We start from the raw sequence: 20,235 nt of genomic DNA on the forward strand, positions 1-20,235 counted from the left end.
GATAAAAAGAGGATGGTCGAATAGTAAACCATAGTGCTATGGTAAAAACAGTAAACTGGGATTAACGGTAAAAAGAGTCAGGGAAAAAATAGGCATGAGAACAATCGTAGCCAGAAGATGATGCCAGAGTAAAGTTAGGAGCAATGGTAACAAAGTAGTGTCGCTATACACGCCTCAACTTCGCAAATTGAAGCTTCAGCATCGAATATTGTTTCAAAACAATAGTAAAAACTAATATTCTTTCTTGTTATCTTGTTCTATTGTTTTTCCTTCGTACTTGTTCGTTCCTTCTCTAGTCAATTACTCCACCCTCCTCACAATCTACTCTTCAAATGCCATACGCAGACGCATCGGCCTCGTTAATGTATTGCATCCCCCATTTTTTCCCCTTTTTCCTTTTGTCCTAACATGCATAATACAAAACTATTCATCGCATTCTGCTTGGTCTTCTTGCATTCTTCTTTAGGGTCAATGTTTTTGCTTTTTATTGTTTTCGAAAGGGAGTTCTCTTATGTTGTTGGTCATGAAAACAAACAAGTTCGGAGAAAGATTTCTCCGACATTCATTTGAAAAGACCACCGCCAAACATCAACAGCTTCTTAGCATAATTCACCATTTATGCATTTCTGTATTTATTTTTCTTATTTCCCATGAACACTTGAATGATAAAGTAAGTCATTTGCAAAGCAAAGGAAAACAATTGGCGCCAGGAATAACCATTTCATTGGAAAGTTGCCCGCACATATTCTTTGCTATTCAAAGTTGTTTATTTTTTTCAGAACTCTTTCGAACGACAAGATCTTTTTTTTTTCTTCCAAAGACCAGTATTATTAAGGAACTAGCATGGAGACCCAACTTTATCCGGGAATGAATGGGGATCAACGAATATTTCACCCTCTCATATTTTATTATCATCGAAATCGAGAAAATCGCCTTTTCTATTCCTCTCTAGTCCTCAATACATTGTAGTCAACATTGCACTGTAGAGAACCTACTGGTGATCTTATGAAATTATTTTTATATGATGGCTTAAATTAAAGTTTGAAATGCAAATATCATGGTTCAGTTGTGCTCTAAACAGAAGCATTCATCTTGAACGAACTCCTGTCATATATAAGAATCTACTGATACTTTTATATGCCTAACCTTTCTGCTTGTGCGGTGAAAATTTAGTATTATATTAATGTGCTGGAGAAACGCTAGATTATCCTGAAAAATTATTCATCATAATAATGTCAAATGTTATGTACAGGAAAATATTCAGAGAAAATGTTTTAATAGAAAGGAATGTTACAAAGCAAAATATGTCAGTTAAAAATATTAGCTGACACTTGATTTTTAGATACACAAAATACGAACACTTTGTATCAGGGGATTTTGATTCTTTGGTTACGTGGATGTTGATGTAATAACATAGATAAAGAGTTTAAATGTATACATAGGTTTTAGTTGAAAGAGACGGACAGTCGAGTGTGGAGTCTTGCAAACAGCAGGATCGAAAGAGATTATCTCCACGTCTGGGAGCTGGGGGATGTGATATTAGCAAGATGTAGCCTCCGCAAACGCCAAGGCGTAAAATAAACATTTTTTGCATAAAAGAGATAGTTCGTGGTTTGACATTTTCCAAAACAAAAGGAAGAAACCCGAAGCGTGGCAACATGACAGAACCATGAAAGAGAGAGTGGAGGAAACGTCTAAATATGAAGAAGTATGTGTCTTCGTTTGTTAATGTAAACTCAAGAAATTGTTATTCATCACTTGTAAAGAGCTGTCCGTACTACGCTAATTGTCCCATTGTTGAACTGTTTCAAAAAGTCTAAACACAGACCCAGAACCATACACACAAAGAAACGCACGCACCCACAACGAACATTTCTAGACAGTCACAATTATGAAAGCATATTCATTAAGAGACACGTATATATACACATAAAGCTAAACGTTATATAGATCGCTATATAATAATGGCTTAAATTTAATTTTAAAATCAAAAAGTCAAGTATCATGGTTCAATTGTGCTTTAAATAAAAACATTTATTTCGAACGCGAACCTATCATATAAAAAGCTCACTGCTGATTTTTTATGGTAGGCCTTTTTGCTTGTGTGGTAATAAAACTACTCAAATTCACTTTTTGTGTTAGGCTGTATAAGGTGTTAACTTTCGTCAAAATCGCCTGTTCCTTCTTCCATCAGATTTTTTTCAATTATTGATTATCGATATTTATCAAATACATTCCGATACAAAGCCTATCTATGAACTATGCCAGATACATAAAGTACCTTCGTGTGAAATTTAAAAATGAAAGCCGTTGTAGAGTTTATAAGAAACTCTCTCTCTTCCTCTCTCTCTCACTCTCTCTCTCTCACACACACACACACACACACACACATAAAGTTCCTTTTATATAATAGTAGAGATATTTCAGCCAAACTTATACAGGTTCAAAAATAACATATAAGGTTGTATAACAAATGATCTTCTAGGCACAATAAATCATCCTAGCCTGCTTATAAACAAACTTTGTGGCTTCCGATCTCTATCTGTTCAGGGTTTAAAAATAGTATACAAAAATATTTAATAAACGATTTCCACTATTAAAAAGAAGTTTTTTTTTTCCACTTAGAAACAGAACAGAGTGCTGAAACCACAGTTTCAGCACTCTAATTAGCATATCAGTTGAAAAGGACAGATTTAGCATAATACTGAAAATCTACAACTTACCAAACATTGAATGAAGCAATATTTATATATTCGGATGAACTTAGCCATTTAGAACAATAGAACATTCCATCCTGTATACTAATCCTCTGTCTTCTGATCTCCATTTAGTTCTAAACCAATTTGTCTGTCAGCTCAGCAAAAGCCTATACTGCTATATTTGTAAATGAGAAGCTGATGAAGGAACTTATTATTTATCAAAGGTTATTATGCTCATATACTGGAAGATAGGTATTTAAATAAGAGCTCTTTCATCGATTATCATTGACTAGTAATCGATCAGAAACCAGAGAATAAACTTACTCAGCTGAGAATAATGGAACATTGAAGGTTTATTTATTTATTTATTTATTTATTTGCAGACTGTTATCGTAATCTTCATAATTGTTAATTCATGATGCTTTGACTAACTATTTCTCTGGCATTCGGGGTCCATGGCGCAGTGGATAGAGGCGTTGAATCTTTACAGTTCCAGATTAGCATAGTCTGAAGATAGTGGTTTGAATCCTACCAAAAGCCGACCAGATGATTAGTTGGCAAAAATGTGGTGAGATGACAACAACTATGGAAGGCAGTAATTATTGAGGATAAATTTAAGAAACTCAGCATTCCAAGGTCAGAGAAATAGTTGGCCGAAACGTTGTGAAACAACTATGATGATGAGGATAACAGTCATCAAATAAATATAAATATTACTCATCTCAAAGGATTCCAATAATAAAATTGTTAAGTTTTGAGACCTTGTGTTGAACAAAGATGGCGGCGTAGTTCAGATCAGTAACCAAGATGGCGGCCAAGAATTAAATGCAGTCCGTGACGTAGTAAATGGCGAAATGATTGAATCTAAAATTCAACAATTTTTATAATAATTTTGGGACGTTTTCATTGGTTGTTTAGCACAGCCGTTGGTTATAAAAATGATTGGTGAATCCATTCGTCTCATACCCCATTATTCCTCCATAGTGATGGGATGTCTCCTAGCGGCTTCGGCTGCAGGGAGACGGGGTAGTACAAGTCAAGGATTCGTCACTTGACACTCAGCCCAACAGGTGAGGGGCCGGGAACCGGCCCAGCACCTGTTGGACTGAGGTACACCGCCTGGGTAATACCTAGGAGGTCCACCCTCCCAGGCCTTGCCACCGGGCTTTCCGGTGGGGCAAGTTTATTGCTTGCTGCCTGAGGCGCCCCGACCGGGGAATGCCGACGGGGTTACTCAGGCAATTTTTAAAATTGCAGGAGTGCCCCTCCTTTAGGGGAGCCTGCGGGGTTCCCACTTTCCAGGCCTTGTGCCACATTTTGCTGAGGTGGGCAGCAAATAAATATCTACCCCATTATTCCTCCATAGTGATGGGATGTCTCCTAGCGGCTTCGGCTGCAGGGAGACGGGGTAGTACAAGTCAAGGATTCGTCACTTGACACTCAGCCCAACAGGTGAGGGGCCGGGAACCGGCCCAGCACCTGTTGGACTGAGGTACACTGCCTGGGTAATACCTAGGAGGTCCACCCTACCAGGCCTTGCCACCGGGCTTTCCGGTGGGGCAAGTTTATTGCTTGCTGCCTGAGGCGCCCCGACCGGGGAATGCCGATGGGGTTACTCAGGCAATTTTTGAAATTCCAGGAGTGCCCCTCCTTTAGGGGAGCCTGCGGGGTTCCCACTTGCCAGGCCTTGTGCCAAATATTGCCGATGTGGGCGGCAATTAAATATATACCCCATTAGTTCGTCTGATGGGGATGTGTCTCCTAGCGGCTTCAGCTGCAGGGGGACAGGGTAGTAGTACTCGTCAAGGATTCGTTACTTGACACTCAGCCCAACAGGTAAGGGGTTGGGAACCAGCCCAGCACCTGTTGGACTGAGGTACGCCACTGGGCTTTCCGGTGGAGTAAGTTCATTGCTTACTGCCTGAGGCGCCCCTACCGGGAAATGCCGACGGGGTTACTCAGGAAATTTTTAAAAATTGCAGGAGTGCCCCTCCTTTAGGGGAGCCTGCTGGATCCCCACTTTCGAGGTGGGCGGCAAATAAATAACTACCCCCATTAGGAGTCAAAAACATTTTACAAAAATAATATTCAAGGTTTCTTATGAAGCTACGTTCTAGATTTCTTTTTCAGTTTATTTAGTTAAGTTGAACCGATGATACAAGAAAGCAATGATTACCAAAACCATCAATTGATAGACGACACAAAACCAAAAGAAAACTAAAGTTGTCTTTCAAATTGCCCTCACTTTGAAATCTGCAAATAGATCTTTCGCTACTTGCCTTCAGCACTGAATTCTCGAATATATTATTTTGTTTGTTAATGTAGTTGCTGCGTGCTGATTTGGCACTGCCCATACTTCTTATATTTGTTGCAAAATATCAAGAGTAATGAAATTCTGAGATATCAATATTTGAAAGCAAAGACACAGCAAGATGTATTAGATTATCGGAAGTGAGTTTTACTCAGGGATTTAGGTCTTAAATTTTGCCAATCAATTTTTATATAAGAAATCTAATCTCTAGAAAAAAAAATTACTCAGTATTTTGGGTAATGCAATGCAAAAGCTAATATCCAGTTGCCTTGAAACGAGATTGTGCAGTTTATAAGAATATCTTTTCCCTATATTTACAAAGTTTACATATATATATATATATATATATATATATATATATATATATATATATATATATATATCCTTAAAAATGTAAAGATTTACAAAAATAATGTATCCATGTTATTCACCACATTTTTTTCAATATATTTAAAGACAGCGCTCTACCCAAGAAAGAATTGAATTATATACACACACACACACACGCACGCACACACACACACACACACACACACACACACACACATATATATATATATATATATATATATATATATATGTATATATAACTACTTCATTTACTCAGATAAATTAATATACGAAAGTATAAATTTATGCGTAAACTTTAAGTATTTACTTCAAAAGTGCTCAATACGTAGGTAGAGCTAGTTAGTAATTTATAAAATATATATGGCGATTAAGCTACACTGAATATTCGGCGTTTCATCCACTCTAGGATTCGTCAGGCTTATGCTTATATATATATATATATATATATATATATATATATATTTATATATATATATATATATATGTCTCTCTCTCGCTATATATATATATATATATATATATATATATATATATATATATATATATATATACGTCTCTCTCTCACTATATATATATATATATATATATATATATATATATATATATATATATATATATATATAGTAATTTATAAAATATATATGGCGATTAAGCTACACTGAATATTCAGCGTTTCATCCACTCTAGGATTCGTAAGACTTATGTCTGACGAATCCTAAAGTGGATGAAACGCCGAATATTCAGTGTAGCTTAATCGCCATATATATTTTATAAATTACTATATATATTAGAATAGAAAAATGCGAGCATGAAAAGTAATATGGTTAAGCTTAAACATGAAAAATAAAGGACTAGTTGTTAAAACTGGAAAACAGAAGGACAAGATATTCTACAAAAATATAATAAATTTATAACTTAAAATATTGCAGCATAAAGAATTTATTATATAAGGTTAAATTAATGTATGAAAAAATTTTAATGCTGCAATATTTTAAGTCATAAATTTATTATATTTTTTTACTAGAATATCTTGTCCTTTTCTTTTCCAGTTTTTACAACTACTCCTTTAATTTTCCATGTTTAAGCTTAACCATATTACTTTTCATGCTGGCATTTTTTTTTTAATTTTAATCCGTGATTTTGCCATGCTTCCAATAAATTCACTTGTTCTTTGTTTAATTTCAGTCTTATTTTTTTTACCCTATAAACATGGTATACACATATGTAATAACAATGTACGGCACTCGTCTGCTTTCAATAAAATCCCCCCAATTATCTTCTTTTAATACTTTCATTCTGTCTGTTTAACTTGTTACTTCTCTTGTTTCGACAGCAGTGAATTAGTAGCAACACTAATTGTTGAAGTAATGTGGTTGCTATGGAAACCAGTCATAAAAACGTCGCTCACACCCTTACGTTTGTTTACCACTAAATTTATCATAACTTTTGTTTTATTGAACAAAAATGGAATTTTTTCTTCATAATACAGTTGAGAAGATGATATATAAGCTGTAATAATTGTATGAAATTTGCTCAAAAAATGAATGAGCAGTGAAGCTTTAAAGCAGTTATAAATGACTAAAACTGCCACTTAACCATATCATTCAAACACTACTGCGTTTGAATGATATGGAGATATATGTATATAAATTAATATTGCTGGCGTTGTACTTGTGTCAAATGAAAATATGAATTTTACAAATAATATATCCACCTCTCTCTCGGAAAAAAAGGTTGTAAGAAAAAAATCTGCATTTGACATGATCCTATTAGGAATAGAAAAAAAAACATGAGTTATCGAAAAAACATTAACTACTACAAATAATAAACCACTTCACTTTACTGTGAATGTTAATTTATTCTGCAATTCAAACATAAATCATAGAAAAAATATGGTTTTAAGATTTCAAAGCTGAACGGGAACTCAAACTAGGGCTCCGAATCTATGGATTACACCGTTGGAACAATGGGTGTCTAGAAATCATATAATCGTTGACTTCGAATTGTCAGCTTTTGTCAGCCTTTGTGGCAAGATAGGTTGGATCAAATACAATTGTATTTGTATTTCAATTGTATTTAAATACAATTTTAATGTAATTGTATTTGTATTTGTATTTTAACATCACAAGAAAAAGTAATTTGTATTTGTATTTGTATTATGGCATCCAGGAAAATAGTATTTTGTATTTGTATTTATATTTGAGAGAGAGAGAGAGAGAGAGAGGGAGAGAGAGAGAGAGAGAGAGAGAGAGAGGGGGGGAACTTTCAGAGCTCTATTGATAATAAAATGCAATGCGGACATGATATAGAATGTAATGTCAAATTTGGAAGGAAATATTTCTTTCTTTTTCTTCTTTTTTTTTGCATATTTTCAGATTTCTTTATTACTTTGAAAAAAAAGTACTTATATTTGTTTTTGTTTAAATCAGTTATTGTATTTTTATTTGTATTTTGAGATTGAGGAATAAAAGTATTTGTATTTGTATTTTTAGACTTAGGAATAAAAGTATTTGTATTTGTATTTGTATTTCTGGTAACCTAAACGAAAGTATTTGTATTTGTATTTCATTTGTTAAAAGTCAGTATTTGATCCAACCCTAGTGGCAAGATGCATGGATGAAGCTGATTGAACCCACATCAAATAAATGCGGTTTAAAGTACAAGTAGTAAGTATACTTTTGGTTCAAGTGAGTTTTAATAAAAATTATCTTTGATTTTTGTAGATCAAAATATTACTTGTTTCCTCAAGATCTTTAACTCTGTTTGAATTTCAACTGAACCTGTGACACACACACACACACACACACACACACACACACATTATCTTTACTATTCTATAAAAGGAACTTTGTCTGTGTGTATGTGAGGGGGTCGTTTCCTATCGACTCGAAAATGGCTAGTCCGATTTTCATGAGATTTCACACGAGAGTACTTCATGTGCCTTGCAGTATTTCTTAGATAGATTTTGTATCGGAATGGCTTCAATAAGTATCGATAATCAATAATCAAAATAATTCGATAAAAGAAGGAACAGGCGATTTGGAGCAAAGTTAACACCTTAAATATCCCAATATAAAACGTGAGAAGTTTTATTACCACACAAACCAAAAAGCCTGGCATACGAAATCAACAGTAGTTTTTTGATATGATAGGGGTGTGTGCAAAATGAATGTTTCTGTTTAAAGCACAATTGGAACATGATACTTAACTCTTGCATTTTGAACTTTAATTCAAGCCATTATATATGAAAATATATACGGCATAATCACGTTGACACACCGGGTCCAGATAGACTACCAAAGTTAAGCAATGGTGAACCTAATCACTACTAAATTGGAGACCATTTGGGACTTCCAGGTGCTCTATGTGCTCTCTGCTTATCTCGGCATTGTCTCCAGTTATTCTGGACTTCTCCTTGCCACTGGACTCAAACAATGCCGATTCAGGAGAGGTGTGGTTGATATTGCGCAACCCTTGCCTTACAATTACACATGCAGCTGCCACAACAGGGGGTATCCTTTGTGTTTCGAGACTGAATGGAGGCATTGATCGAATATATGAAAAATAATTTTATAAAATGAACAGTAGGTTTTTTACAGTGCAATGTAGACTACAATCTATCGTGGTCTTAGTTATACCAGCGAATCATATGAGGCTTCTTCCTGGTGCACCGTGATGATCCTCAATTAGAGTAGGCAACCAATCGATTTGATTAAAAAAAGGGAGATTTCACCAATTCCGATGACAATAAAAATATTGGAGTGTGAAACATTCGGTGATCATCGGTCAATCACAGACAAGTTCAGGTCTCCTTGCTAACAAACTTCTGCTAGCTTACAAAGCAGTGTTCTTTGTGTAATCTGGACAATGATTAAAACATTGTAATTTCACATAGTCCAGATTTGTAAGCTCTATTTGTTTACACAAAGAGCATTGTTTTGTACGCTAGCGGAAGTTTGTAAGCAGGGAAATCCGACCTTCCCGGGACTGTATGTGGATGACTAATATATATATATATACGAGGGGCGTGCAATCAGTAATGCTCGAGAATGAATTTGGAGATGTGCCAAGAAGATGAGTCAAAGTTTTTCAAAAGGCTGATTACACAGGATGAAACCTGGGTCCATCACTATGATCCAGAGACAAAAGCCCAGTCAATGTAGTGGAAGCACTTGGACTCACCACCTCCAAAGAAGGCAAGGGTGCAGCCCTCCGCTGACAAGGTCATGCTCACAGTCTTCTGAGACCAGGACGGAGTAGTGATGACAGATTTCCTGGCAAATGGTACCACCATTACAGGAGCCTATTATGCTTCACTTTTGAGGAAATTAAGGGAAGCTATCAAAATCAAGAGGCGGGGCAAGATCAGCAAATGTACCCTCCTCCTGCAGGACAACGCTCCAGTCCACAACTCGCATGTCGCCAGATCAGAAGCATGGGCGTGTGGTTATGAAATCCTCCCCCGTCCTACCTACTCTCCTAACCTTGTACCCTCTGACTTTCACGTCTTCCCAGCCATGAAGTTGTTTTTGAAAGGAAAGTGTTTCCCAGATGATGCAGCCTTGATTTTGAAGTCACATCTTAGTTGGAGGACTAACCTGGGGTTTCTACAAAAACGGTCTCCAGAGCTGCATCAAACGATGGGAGAAATGCATAACTCTGGGCGTTTTCTATGTAGAGAAAGATTAATAACTGTGCCAAGTTTCATTGCTCTACTGCTATGGGAAGTGGGTCAGGGGCATTACTTATTGCACGCCTGTCGTATATATATATATATATATATATATATATATATATATATATGTATATATATGTATATATATATATTAGTGTTGGAACGATTATTTGGAATCGGAATTGGGAATCGAAAAAATCGGAACATTTTGTGGTATCAGAATCGGAATCAGAAAAAGTTGTGCCTATTTTCCGATGCCAAAAAAAGATTCTTTTAATTGGCCTTTTTATTTGATTTTCTAAAAAGAAAAATATTCTCCCGCGAGTAGTATTACTAAAATAATGAATATATATTAATTTTAAACTATTAGTAAAAATAAAATCGATAGATCGTCCCTCACAAGAATCTCCTTACATTTGAGAAAAGATATATAATTACATATATTATGGCTATGTAAAGACTAAATCTAAACTTGTTCGAAAACATTATTTATTTAAGATTGTGAAATTAAAAAATAAAAATGAATGTGTCAGCTGACCGGTTTCGAATCTCGCTCAACAGAGCTAAAATCGAGCTTAATTACGTTTTAAAAAGAAAAGGGGGGACAATGAATCGGAGATGAAAAAGTAGGGAGGAATATATGTATAAAAAAAAGGTGTGGATTAATTATTAAATAGAAACTAGATTAAGCCCTAAGAGATTCTCTTTTTGTTTGCAAAGAGAAAGTCTCAGAGTCTTAATATATATAGTTTCTAGAATTATAAGATAGTAAAGAGAGTGCGACTTACTAAGGATGGGGAAAAAGTCCGCACTAAAATTCAAAGCGCAAATACGATTATTTATAAGGTGCTCTCCTATAGATGAGCCATGGGTATTGTTCAAAACGTCTGAAGGTAGGTAGTTTCCATTTCGAATTTTGGATGGAACATGTTGTTTTACCCTATTATCTAATCTTTGAGACGTACGCCCGACGTAGCGCACACCGCAGCTACATTTAAATAAATAAATAATAGAATTGTTATTGTGGGGGGGGGGCGGGGAAAAACTTCTATACAAATTGAAGACAAAATGGGTTTACAAGAAAAAACAACACGGTTATTTGATGCAAAGTAACATTGTTGTACGACAGAAGAAATTTGCTTGGCAAATCTTTCACTAATATTACCTAGCCAAGGTAGGCGTAGGTAGATAGGACATTTGTCGACAAATGCCTGTTTAATTTTATTGAAATTAGAGATTTTATTTTTAATAGTAGATTCCACGATTTGCAATGGAAAACCATTATTGCAAAGAGTCTTGGTAATAAATTTGACTTCATCATTTAATTTGTTATCTGAACATATACAAGCTCTATGGATAAGAGTGTTTAATTTCCTCTGTCGTACAACAATGTTACTTTGCATATATATATATAATTACGTTGTTCGGAAAATTACGAGCGTTTTAGGCACGGAATAGAAATAAGATTTCTCCTTGCTTAGCAATATTTATTTATTTTTGTACTTCTTAAAACTTTTAACTCTAGTGTATGTTCTTTAGTTGTGATATTTGAATTTTCTTCCATTTTTGTCTTCAAAACATCACTATCAAATTTTGAGCGTTTTTTACTACAAGTGTCATCTTCAAGACTGATGATTTTCGCTTTGAATTTTGCAAACCACTTCCGAATAGCTGCTTCTCGTATAGCATAACACTTCACAAATCTCATATAAAAGTTTTAACAGCAGTTTCACCTGTTTGAAGAAAAAAAGCATGACTACTCAAACATTAAATTTGTTGCAATCCATTTTCTTGTAATCTGAAAGAAACTAAATTCGAAACATTTTGTCAGCAATGAAAGAAAAATATGCTTAACACCTGCTAAACTTCATCCGTAATTTAAGTAAACAGTTCATAGGCTTGTCAAGAGCTTTCAGAAACCTGTACTTTTAAAATGCTAAGTACTCTCTGGACAATCTAATGTGTGTGTGTGTGTGTGTGTGTGTGTGTGTGTGTGTGTGTGTGTGTGTGTGTGTGTGCGTGTGTGTGTGCGCGCGCGACAGTATATATATATATATATATATATATGTGTGTGTGTGTGTGTGTGTGTGAAAATAAGGGACATAGTATTCCGACAAAATAGAGAAACAAAAATAAAAAGAAACAAGTCGAGTTATGTGTTCATCAACGTTTTGTCTTTATTTCATCCAGAGGAAGTCTCGAAATAAAGACGAAACGTTGATGCACACATAACTCAGTTTGTTCCTTTTTAATTTTATTTCTCTGTGTATATATATATATATATATATATATATATATATATATATATATATATATATATATAACTACTTCATTTACTCACATAAATTCAATATACGAAAGTATAGATTTACTTTATTTATAGAAAGTATAGTATTTACTTCAAAAGTGCTCAATACGTAGGTAGAGCTAGTTAGTAATTTATAAAATATATATGGCGATTAAGCTACACTGAATATTCTGCGTTTCATCCACTTATAGGATTCGTCAGGCTTATGCGCATAAGCCTGACGAATCCTCTAAGTGGATGAAACGCAGAATATTCAATGTAGCTTAATCGCCATATATATTTTATAAATTACTATATATATATATATATATATATATATATATATATATATATATATATATATATATATATATATACACACACATAATTAATTATCATTTCTGGAGTCAAAAGATGGAATGGAATCAATTCATGAATTTTCATGAATTTTTCTTTTAGACGCCTTGCATTTTCAATTGTTTTATGTCTTACACGTGTGTCGTTGAATAGCGAAAGATCACTAAACAACTCTTCTGAGGTGAATAGATATTCATTAAAAACTGCTAGAAAGTTAATACATGTAATGGAAAAAGAATTTGGAATGAAAAAGAAAATGCAAATTATGTAAAGTCTGCACAAACATGAATTTAAAACACTTAATATAGTGTTCATAGTCCCCACCCCTAATAAAATACTAAATAATGTGGGTAGGGGTATATCTATATACCTATAAAGTTGAGATTTTTTCTTCACTCTAATATTGATATTAAAAAGCCTACTCTTTCTATTGGCATTTATTTGCTTTCCAACGGAAGCAAAATGTGACACATGGGCGTTTTTAATGTGAAGGAAAATCAGTTCCCTAAAAAGGCAGTAAGCAAATATAAAAATTGCCTTAGTATAGGAAGGTTTACCCTACATCGACTAAGGACAAATTAACACAAGTGTAACATCAGAACAGATACTACACTGTGGTCTTGGCGAGTAAGCTGGATCTAGTTTTTCTATGGGTATTTATTTGCTTCCTCGCGAAAGCAAGATGTAACACAAGGTCATTATTAATATGGGAGAAAACCAGCTCCCCCAAAAAGGGTCACTCTGAAAGTAGGCAAAAATAAAAATTGCCTCGGTATAGAAGGGTTTCCCCTCGACTAATTAAGAACAAAATAAAATTAAGTGTAGCATCAGAACAGACATCTTAATATAGTCAGTCATAGATATACTTTGTCATAGATATACTCTGTCATAGATATACTTTGTCATAGATATACTCTGTCATAGATATATTTTGTCATAGATATACTTTGTCATAGATATACTCTGCCATAGATATACTTTGTCATAGATAAACTCTGCCATAGATATACTCTGCCATAGATATACTTTGTCATAGATATACTTTGTCATAGATATACTCTCCATAGATATACTCTGTCATAGATATACTTTGTCATAGATATACTTTGTCATAGATATACTCTGCCATAGATATACTCTGTCATAGATATACTTTGTCATAGATATACTCTGTCATAGATATATTTTGTCATAGATATACTTTGTCATAGATATACTTTGTCATAGATATACTCTGTCATAGATATACTCTGCCATAGATATACTTTGTCATAGATATACTCTGCCATAGATATACATTGTCATAGACATACTTTGTCATAGATATACTCTGCCATAGATATACTTTGTCATAGATATACTTTGTCATAGATATACTCTGCCATAGATATACATTGTCATAGATATACTTTGTCATAGATATACTCTGTCATAGATATACTTTGTCATAGATATACTCTGTCATAGATATACTCTGCCATAGATATACTTTGTCATAGATATACTCTGCCATAGATATACTTTGTCATAGATATACTCTGTCATAGATATACTCTGCCATAGATATACTTTGTCATAGATATACTCTATCATAGATATACTTTGCCATAGATATACTTTGTCATAGATATACTCTATCATAGATATACTCTGTCATAGATATACTTTGTCATAGATATACTCTGCCATAGATATACATTGTCATAGATATACTTTGTCATAGATATACTCTGCCATATATATACTTTGTCATAGATATACTCTGTCATAGATATACTTTGCCATAGATATACTTTGTCATAGATATACTTTGCCATAGATATACATTGTCATAGATATACATTGTCATAGATATACTTTGTCATAGATATACTCTGTCATAGATATACTTTGTCATAGATATACTTTGTCATAGATATACTTTGTCATAGATATACTCTGCCATAGATATACATTGTCATAGATATACTCTGTCATAGATATACTTTGTCATAGATATACTCTGTCATAGATATACTCTGCCATAGATATACTTTGTCATAGATATACTCTGCCATAGATATACTTTGTCATAGATATACTCTGTCATAGATATACTCTGCCATAGATATACTTTGTCATAGATATACTCTGTCATAGATATACTTTGTCATAGATATACTTTGTCATAGATATACTCTATCATAGATATACTCTGTCATAGATATACTTTGTCATAGATATACTCTGTCATAGATATACTCTATCATAGATATACTCTGCCATAGATATACTTTGTCATAGATATACTCTGCCATAGATATACATTGTCATAGATATACTTTGTCATTGATATACTCTGCCATAGATATACATTGTCATAGATATACTTTGTCATAGATATACTCTGTCATAGATATACTTTGTCATAGATATACTCTGTCATAGATATACTCTGCCATAGATATACTTTGTCATAGATATACTCTGCCATATATATACTTTGTCATAGATATACTTTGTCATAGATTTACTCTGCCATAGATATACTTTGTCATAGATATACTCTGTCATAGATATACTTTGTCATAGATATACTTTGTCATAGATATACTCTATCATAGATATACTCTGTCATAGATATACTTTGTCATAGATATACTCTGCCATAGATATACATTGTCATAGATATACTTTGTCATAGATATACTCTGCCATAGATATACTTTGTCATAGATATACTCTGTCATAGATATACTTTGCCATAGATATACTTTGTTATAGATATACTTTGCCATAGATATACATTGTCATAGATATACTTTGTCATAGATATACTTTGTCATAGATATGCTCTGTCATAGATATACTCTGCCATAGATATACTTTGTCATAGATATACTTTGTCATAGATATACTCTGCCATAGATATACATTGTCATAGATATACTTTGTCATAGATATACTTTGTCATAGATATACTCTGTCATAGATATACTCTGCCATAGATATACTTTGTCATAGATATACTCTGCCATAGATATACATTGTCATAGATATACTTTGTCATAGATATACTCTGTCATAGATATACTCTGCCATAGATATACTTTGTCATAGATATACTCTGCCATAGATATACATTGTCATAGATATACTTTGTCATAGATATACTTTGTCATAGATATACTCTGTCATAGATATACTTTGTCATAGATATACTCTGCCATAGATATACGAACGACTCCGTGAAGGTTTACTAATTTGTATATTCCTCAGAATTAATTATTTATTTTTAATGTTTTTTTAGATGATTGATTTCATTTAACTACTATGCTTAATTCTTTTTATGCATAGTTTCTACATTTATTTTCATGACCTGCTCTGTAGATTCAAACCCCACACGTAAATTTCTTAATGATTTTTCTTTGTTAACTGAAAAGAAGTTTATATAATATAATTTTATAAAAAAAAACAAAAAAAAACAGTACGTTCTCTAGAGCTCAATGTAGAATAACATATATTTTTGACTAAGTTACTGTACGGAGGCATGTGAAGCTTCCTTCCGGGCGATTTCACGGATTTCGATGACAATAAAAATATAGAAGTGTGAAATATTCGTTGATCATCATTCAATCCCGGGCAAGTCGGGTCTCTATGCTAGTATATATCTAAAAGTGACCTCATCAGTGTGTATGCGAAACGTCTCTACCAATCTCCTCTCTGAATATTTGGTCTACAGACTTGAAAATTGATATATAGGTTATTTGGACCTCGGAAAAAACTTTCCATTTGGTTTTTAGCCTGTAAAAATAGCTACTAAGGGGTCAAAAATGAAATAAAAAACAGTTGAACTTAGCATACGCAAATCGACTAAATACATTTTTAGCTTGAAATCGCTTAATTTATAGCCTTTTTTTTTTAACCATCTGGTGATAGCTCAGATAGTAACGACACAGACTGGTGCTAAATAACGATTGTGTCTCGAGTGTTGAATATTTTGGTTTCGATTCCAGTCGATGGCACTGAAGTCATATTTTAACTTTTGAAATCATTACTATATACATTGGGTACAATATAATAACCAATATAAAATTGTCTCTAATAATAAATACGAAATCTGCATAAATTAAAATATCATATTTAAGAGTACTTTACAACCGGACAATGCTGGCAGGTACATATATGTATATACAAACCAGGAGAGTTGAGTTCATCTATAAAGCAATTGCTTCAACTCCTTTTCAGGATTGGGAAAAGCAATGTGTAAGACCCAAATCTATGGAGTTCACCATTGGAACAGTAAACAGTTTCGGGCATATAGTTTTATGGCTTGCAACTATATGGCATAATTTAAAGGTTCAATTTTCACCAACTGTACACATTAAATTAGACTGTATTTCGGCAAAAACTCATCAAATGTTGTCTTCCAAGTGTTCGATTGTGTCTGGTTTATCAGCGTAGACATAATGCTTTTCATATTCTCCCCCCCCCCACCTAAATAATCGAATGGGGTTAAATCGCATGAATGATGTGGCCAGTTGACAGGTCCGTTTTGTGAAATTATTAATTCATTAAATGTCTCAGTAAATTGATCGTATCATTTTTCAAACGCTGCTCGGGTGTCAGCCTCTTCATGATGAATTGCTAAACCAAGCTGAACTGAAAATAACAGATAGTTGTCAAATCTGCAATCAAAGAAAATAGAGTTGTTAATTTAAAGTTCGCCGCCTCTAACAAACAACTTACATTTAAAAAACCAGGAGAGTTTATCTACAAAGTGCTTGCTCTAGCTTCCTTTCAGGGTTGGAGAAAGCAATGTGGTGGAGAAAGAAAAACTTGGGCCCCAAATCTACGGAGTTTGCGATTGGAACAGCAAGTGACTTGAAATCACATACAGTAGACCCCCGAGATACGGTGGCCCTAGGATATTTTTTTTTTCAGATTACGATGTGGAATACAATGTTTTCCCGGCCCCTGGTTACGGTATTTTCCCCGCCTTACGGTGTTATTAATAATGTTAGTTGATTATATACATGTGTATTATATATACTGTACTGTATTTTGTGACTAATTTTTAATGCTATATCCCGGGGTTCTACAGGTTTGGTCAGTTTTCATGACGGACGCAGTGGATTTATGGTAAGTTTGTGTACTTATGTATGAGCGATGCTATCGTTTCAAACTCTTGAGAGGAAATTTCATCTAAATATCAGACTATGAAGTTATCGATTCCTGATTGTGCACAGTTTGATTTCTCATTATATCGTGTCGACTTCAATGCCTGCGGCTAAAGAAGAAATAAAGTTGTGTGTGATGGCATATTATGCGATCCAAGATAAAAAAAAAACACACACACACAAAATGTAGACAAGACAGGGAAAATACAATAAACGAAGGGAAATTGGAATTGAGGTAGAAAAAAATGGATGAATTATAAAAGAAAAAAAAATGCACCCAGATTCTTTGGATAAAATGGTAAATATTGTCGTCGATGTAATGAAGTGATGGACTTATTGATTCTTTGCTAGCATATTATTCTTTGAAAGATGATAAACACATTGAATATGATATCCTCACATCACATCTTGGGAGGTGAAGGTGCCTAAGTTGTTAATGACACTGACTGACAACCTGAGTGTGCAAAGTTCGAATCCAGTTCATTCTACAGAAAGACTTTCACTTAGAGAAGTTAGCAACCTTCACATGCTCCCTCCCGCAAGTATCCGATATTTTTCAAGAAAGCATTCCAACTAGAAATATCTTTCTAGTTGGAATGCTTGTTGGAAAGATATCGGGGAAAACAATATTAACAATAAAAATCATCGATCAGCATACAACATTGTGGTTAGAAGCAAGAAAGAGAAGTCTTACCGTGGGTGCTCAGCGAGTGAGTTCAGGTGAAGAAAAGGAAGAACAAACATGGCGGCCAGCATTTTATTTCATCCGTTCTCGCATAATCTCGTGTGTGCGTGAAGATGGAATCTATAAAACGATGTTCATTTCTGGGTGCTGGGAGATGATTCCCGATCAGCCAGGAGAGAAGGCAACGAGACAGAGGACTGTAGCGATAATCTTTCTTGAACATTCCGTTTGTGTATTTGAGGTGAACCCCCCCCCATTTTACATCAAGCTATTTCGGCGATGGCCAACACAGGCTTAAGCAACATGATTAAGCCTTTTAATGGCGACAGTGATGTGGTGGCGTGGCTAAAAAAAGTGGACCTTGTAGCAAGGATTCAGAAGCTGGATGATGTGGCCGCAGTAATACCACTGTTTCTAGAAGGGGACGCATTGGCCCTCTATTTGGAGCTCAGCGAGCGGGAACAGGGTGACGCAGACGCCATCAAGGGTCGACTGATCGAAGCTTTCGCAGAGGGGCCTTTCGAGGCCTTTAATAAGTTGAAATAGAAGAGGTGGACTGGTGAATCTGTGGATTTCTACGCGAATGAGATAAGCAGATTGGTTGAGTGGTCGGGCATCAGGGGACATGCCACGAGTCATGTAGTCAAGATGACTTTTGTTACCGGGTTCCCGGAAGACATATCAAAAAGGTTGCAGCAGGTACCGGGAGTGGAGACGCTGGATCTGAGTGAGCTGCTTAAAACTGCAAAAATCTTGGTGAGCACCCAGCCCACGGAGCCTGGAGGAACGACAGCAACGGTACAGCAGGATGTGGGCAGGAATCTGCAAAACCCGGGGATCGCATGCTTCGAATGCGAGGGACCACACATGAGAAGAAGTTCTTGCAACGGACAGTGTGTTACAAATGCAATCGAAGAGGCCATTTAGCGGTAAAATGCACAAGTTTGGGAAACTGGCGAGGGGAGGCCGACGCACCAGCGGTCGCCCCGATTCGAGGATAGAGGCGCACCCGTAGCAGATGCCCAAACAGAAGATTGCGGTGGAAGGACGGGAAGTTATGGCCCTGATTGACACTGGCTGCACCACTACCATGGTGCACACTACCCTGGTCGGAAGATGGAAAGGGAAGGGTGAAGTAGTGGCATTCGATGGGTCGCGAGTGAAGTGTCGAGGGAGGAAGACCATCACTATTGATATTGCTGAACGTCGGATGAGGGTCCATGCAATTGTCACTGATCGCCTGGTGCCTGGCGTCCAAGTTATCATTGGAATGGATGTTATATGCCGCCTTGGAGGTGTTAACATCACATGTGACAACATGAGGTTCGGACTAGCTGAGTGCGCGGTCACGGAGAACGCCCCCAGAGGGATCAACAAGGCCGGGGAGGAAAGAAAATTGTCGATCAAAGATCAGGACTTCTGAGCCGAATTCGACGGAGAGCGGTGGACGGTGGAGTGGGCATGGAAACATCAAGCGCCATCGCTGACAAACAGGGTGGCATGCTACACAAATTCGCTTAGAGGAGGGGCGAGAAAGGAGTTTGAGCAGGAAGTCGACCGATGGATTGAGGAGGGGATACTGATGCCTTGGACGGATGATGTGGAGTCGGGCATTTTGCCGTTGATTGCCGTTCTGCAAACAACTAAAGAGAAAGTAAGACCGGTCCTGGATTTCTGAGAGCTGAATGGCCATGTTAAGTGCCATACGGGA

Source organism: Euprymna scolopes, chromosome 13 (assembly GCF_053919585.1).
Source record: "Euprymna scolopes isolate OS-2025 chromosome 13, ASM5391958v1, whole genome shotgun sequence".
Taxonomy (NCBI): domain Eukaryota; kingdom Metazoa; phylum Mollusca; class Cephalopoda; order Sepiida; family Sepiolidae; genus Euprymna; species Euprymna scolopes.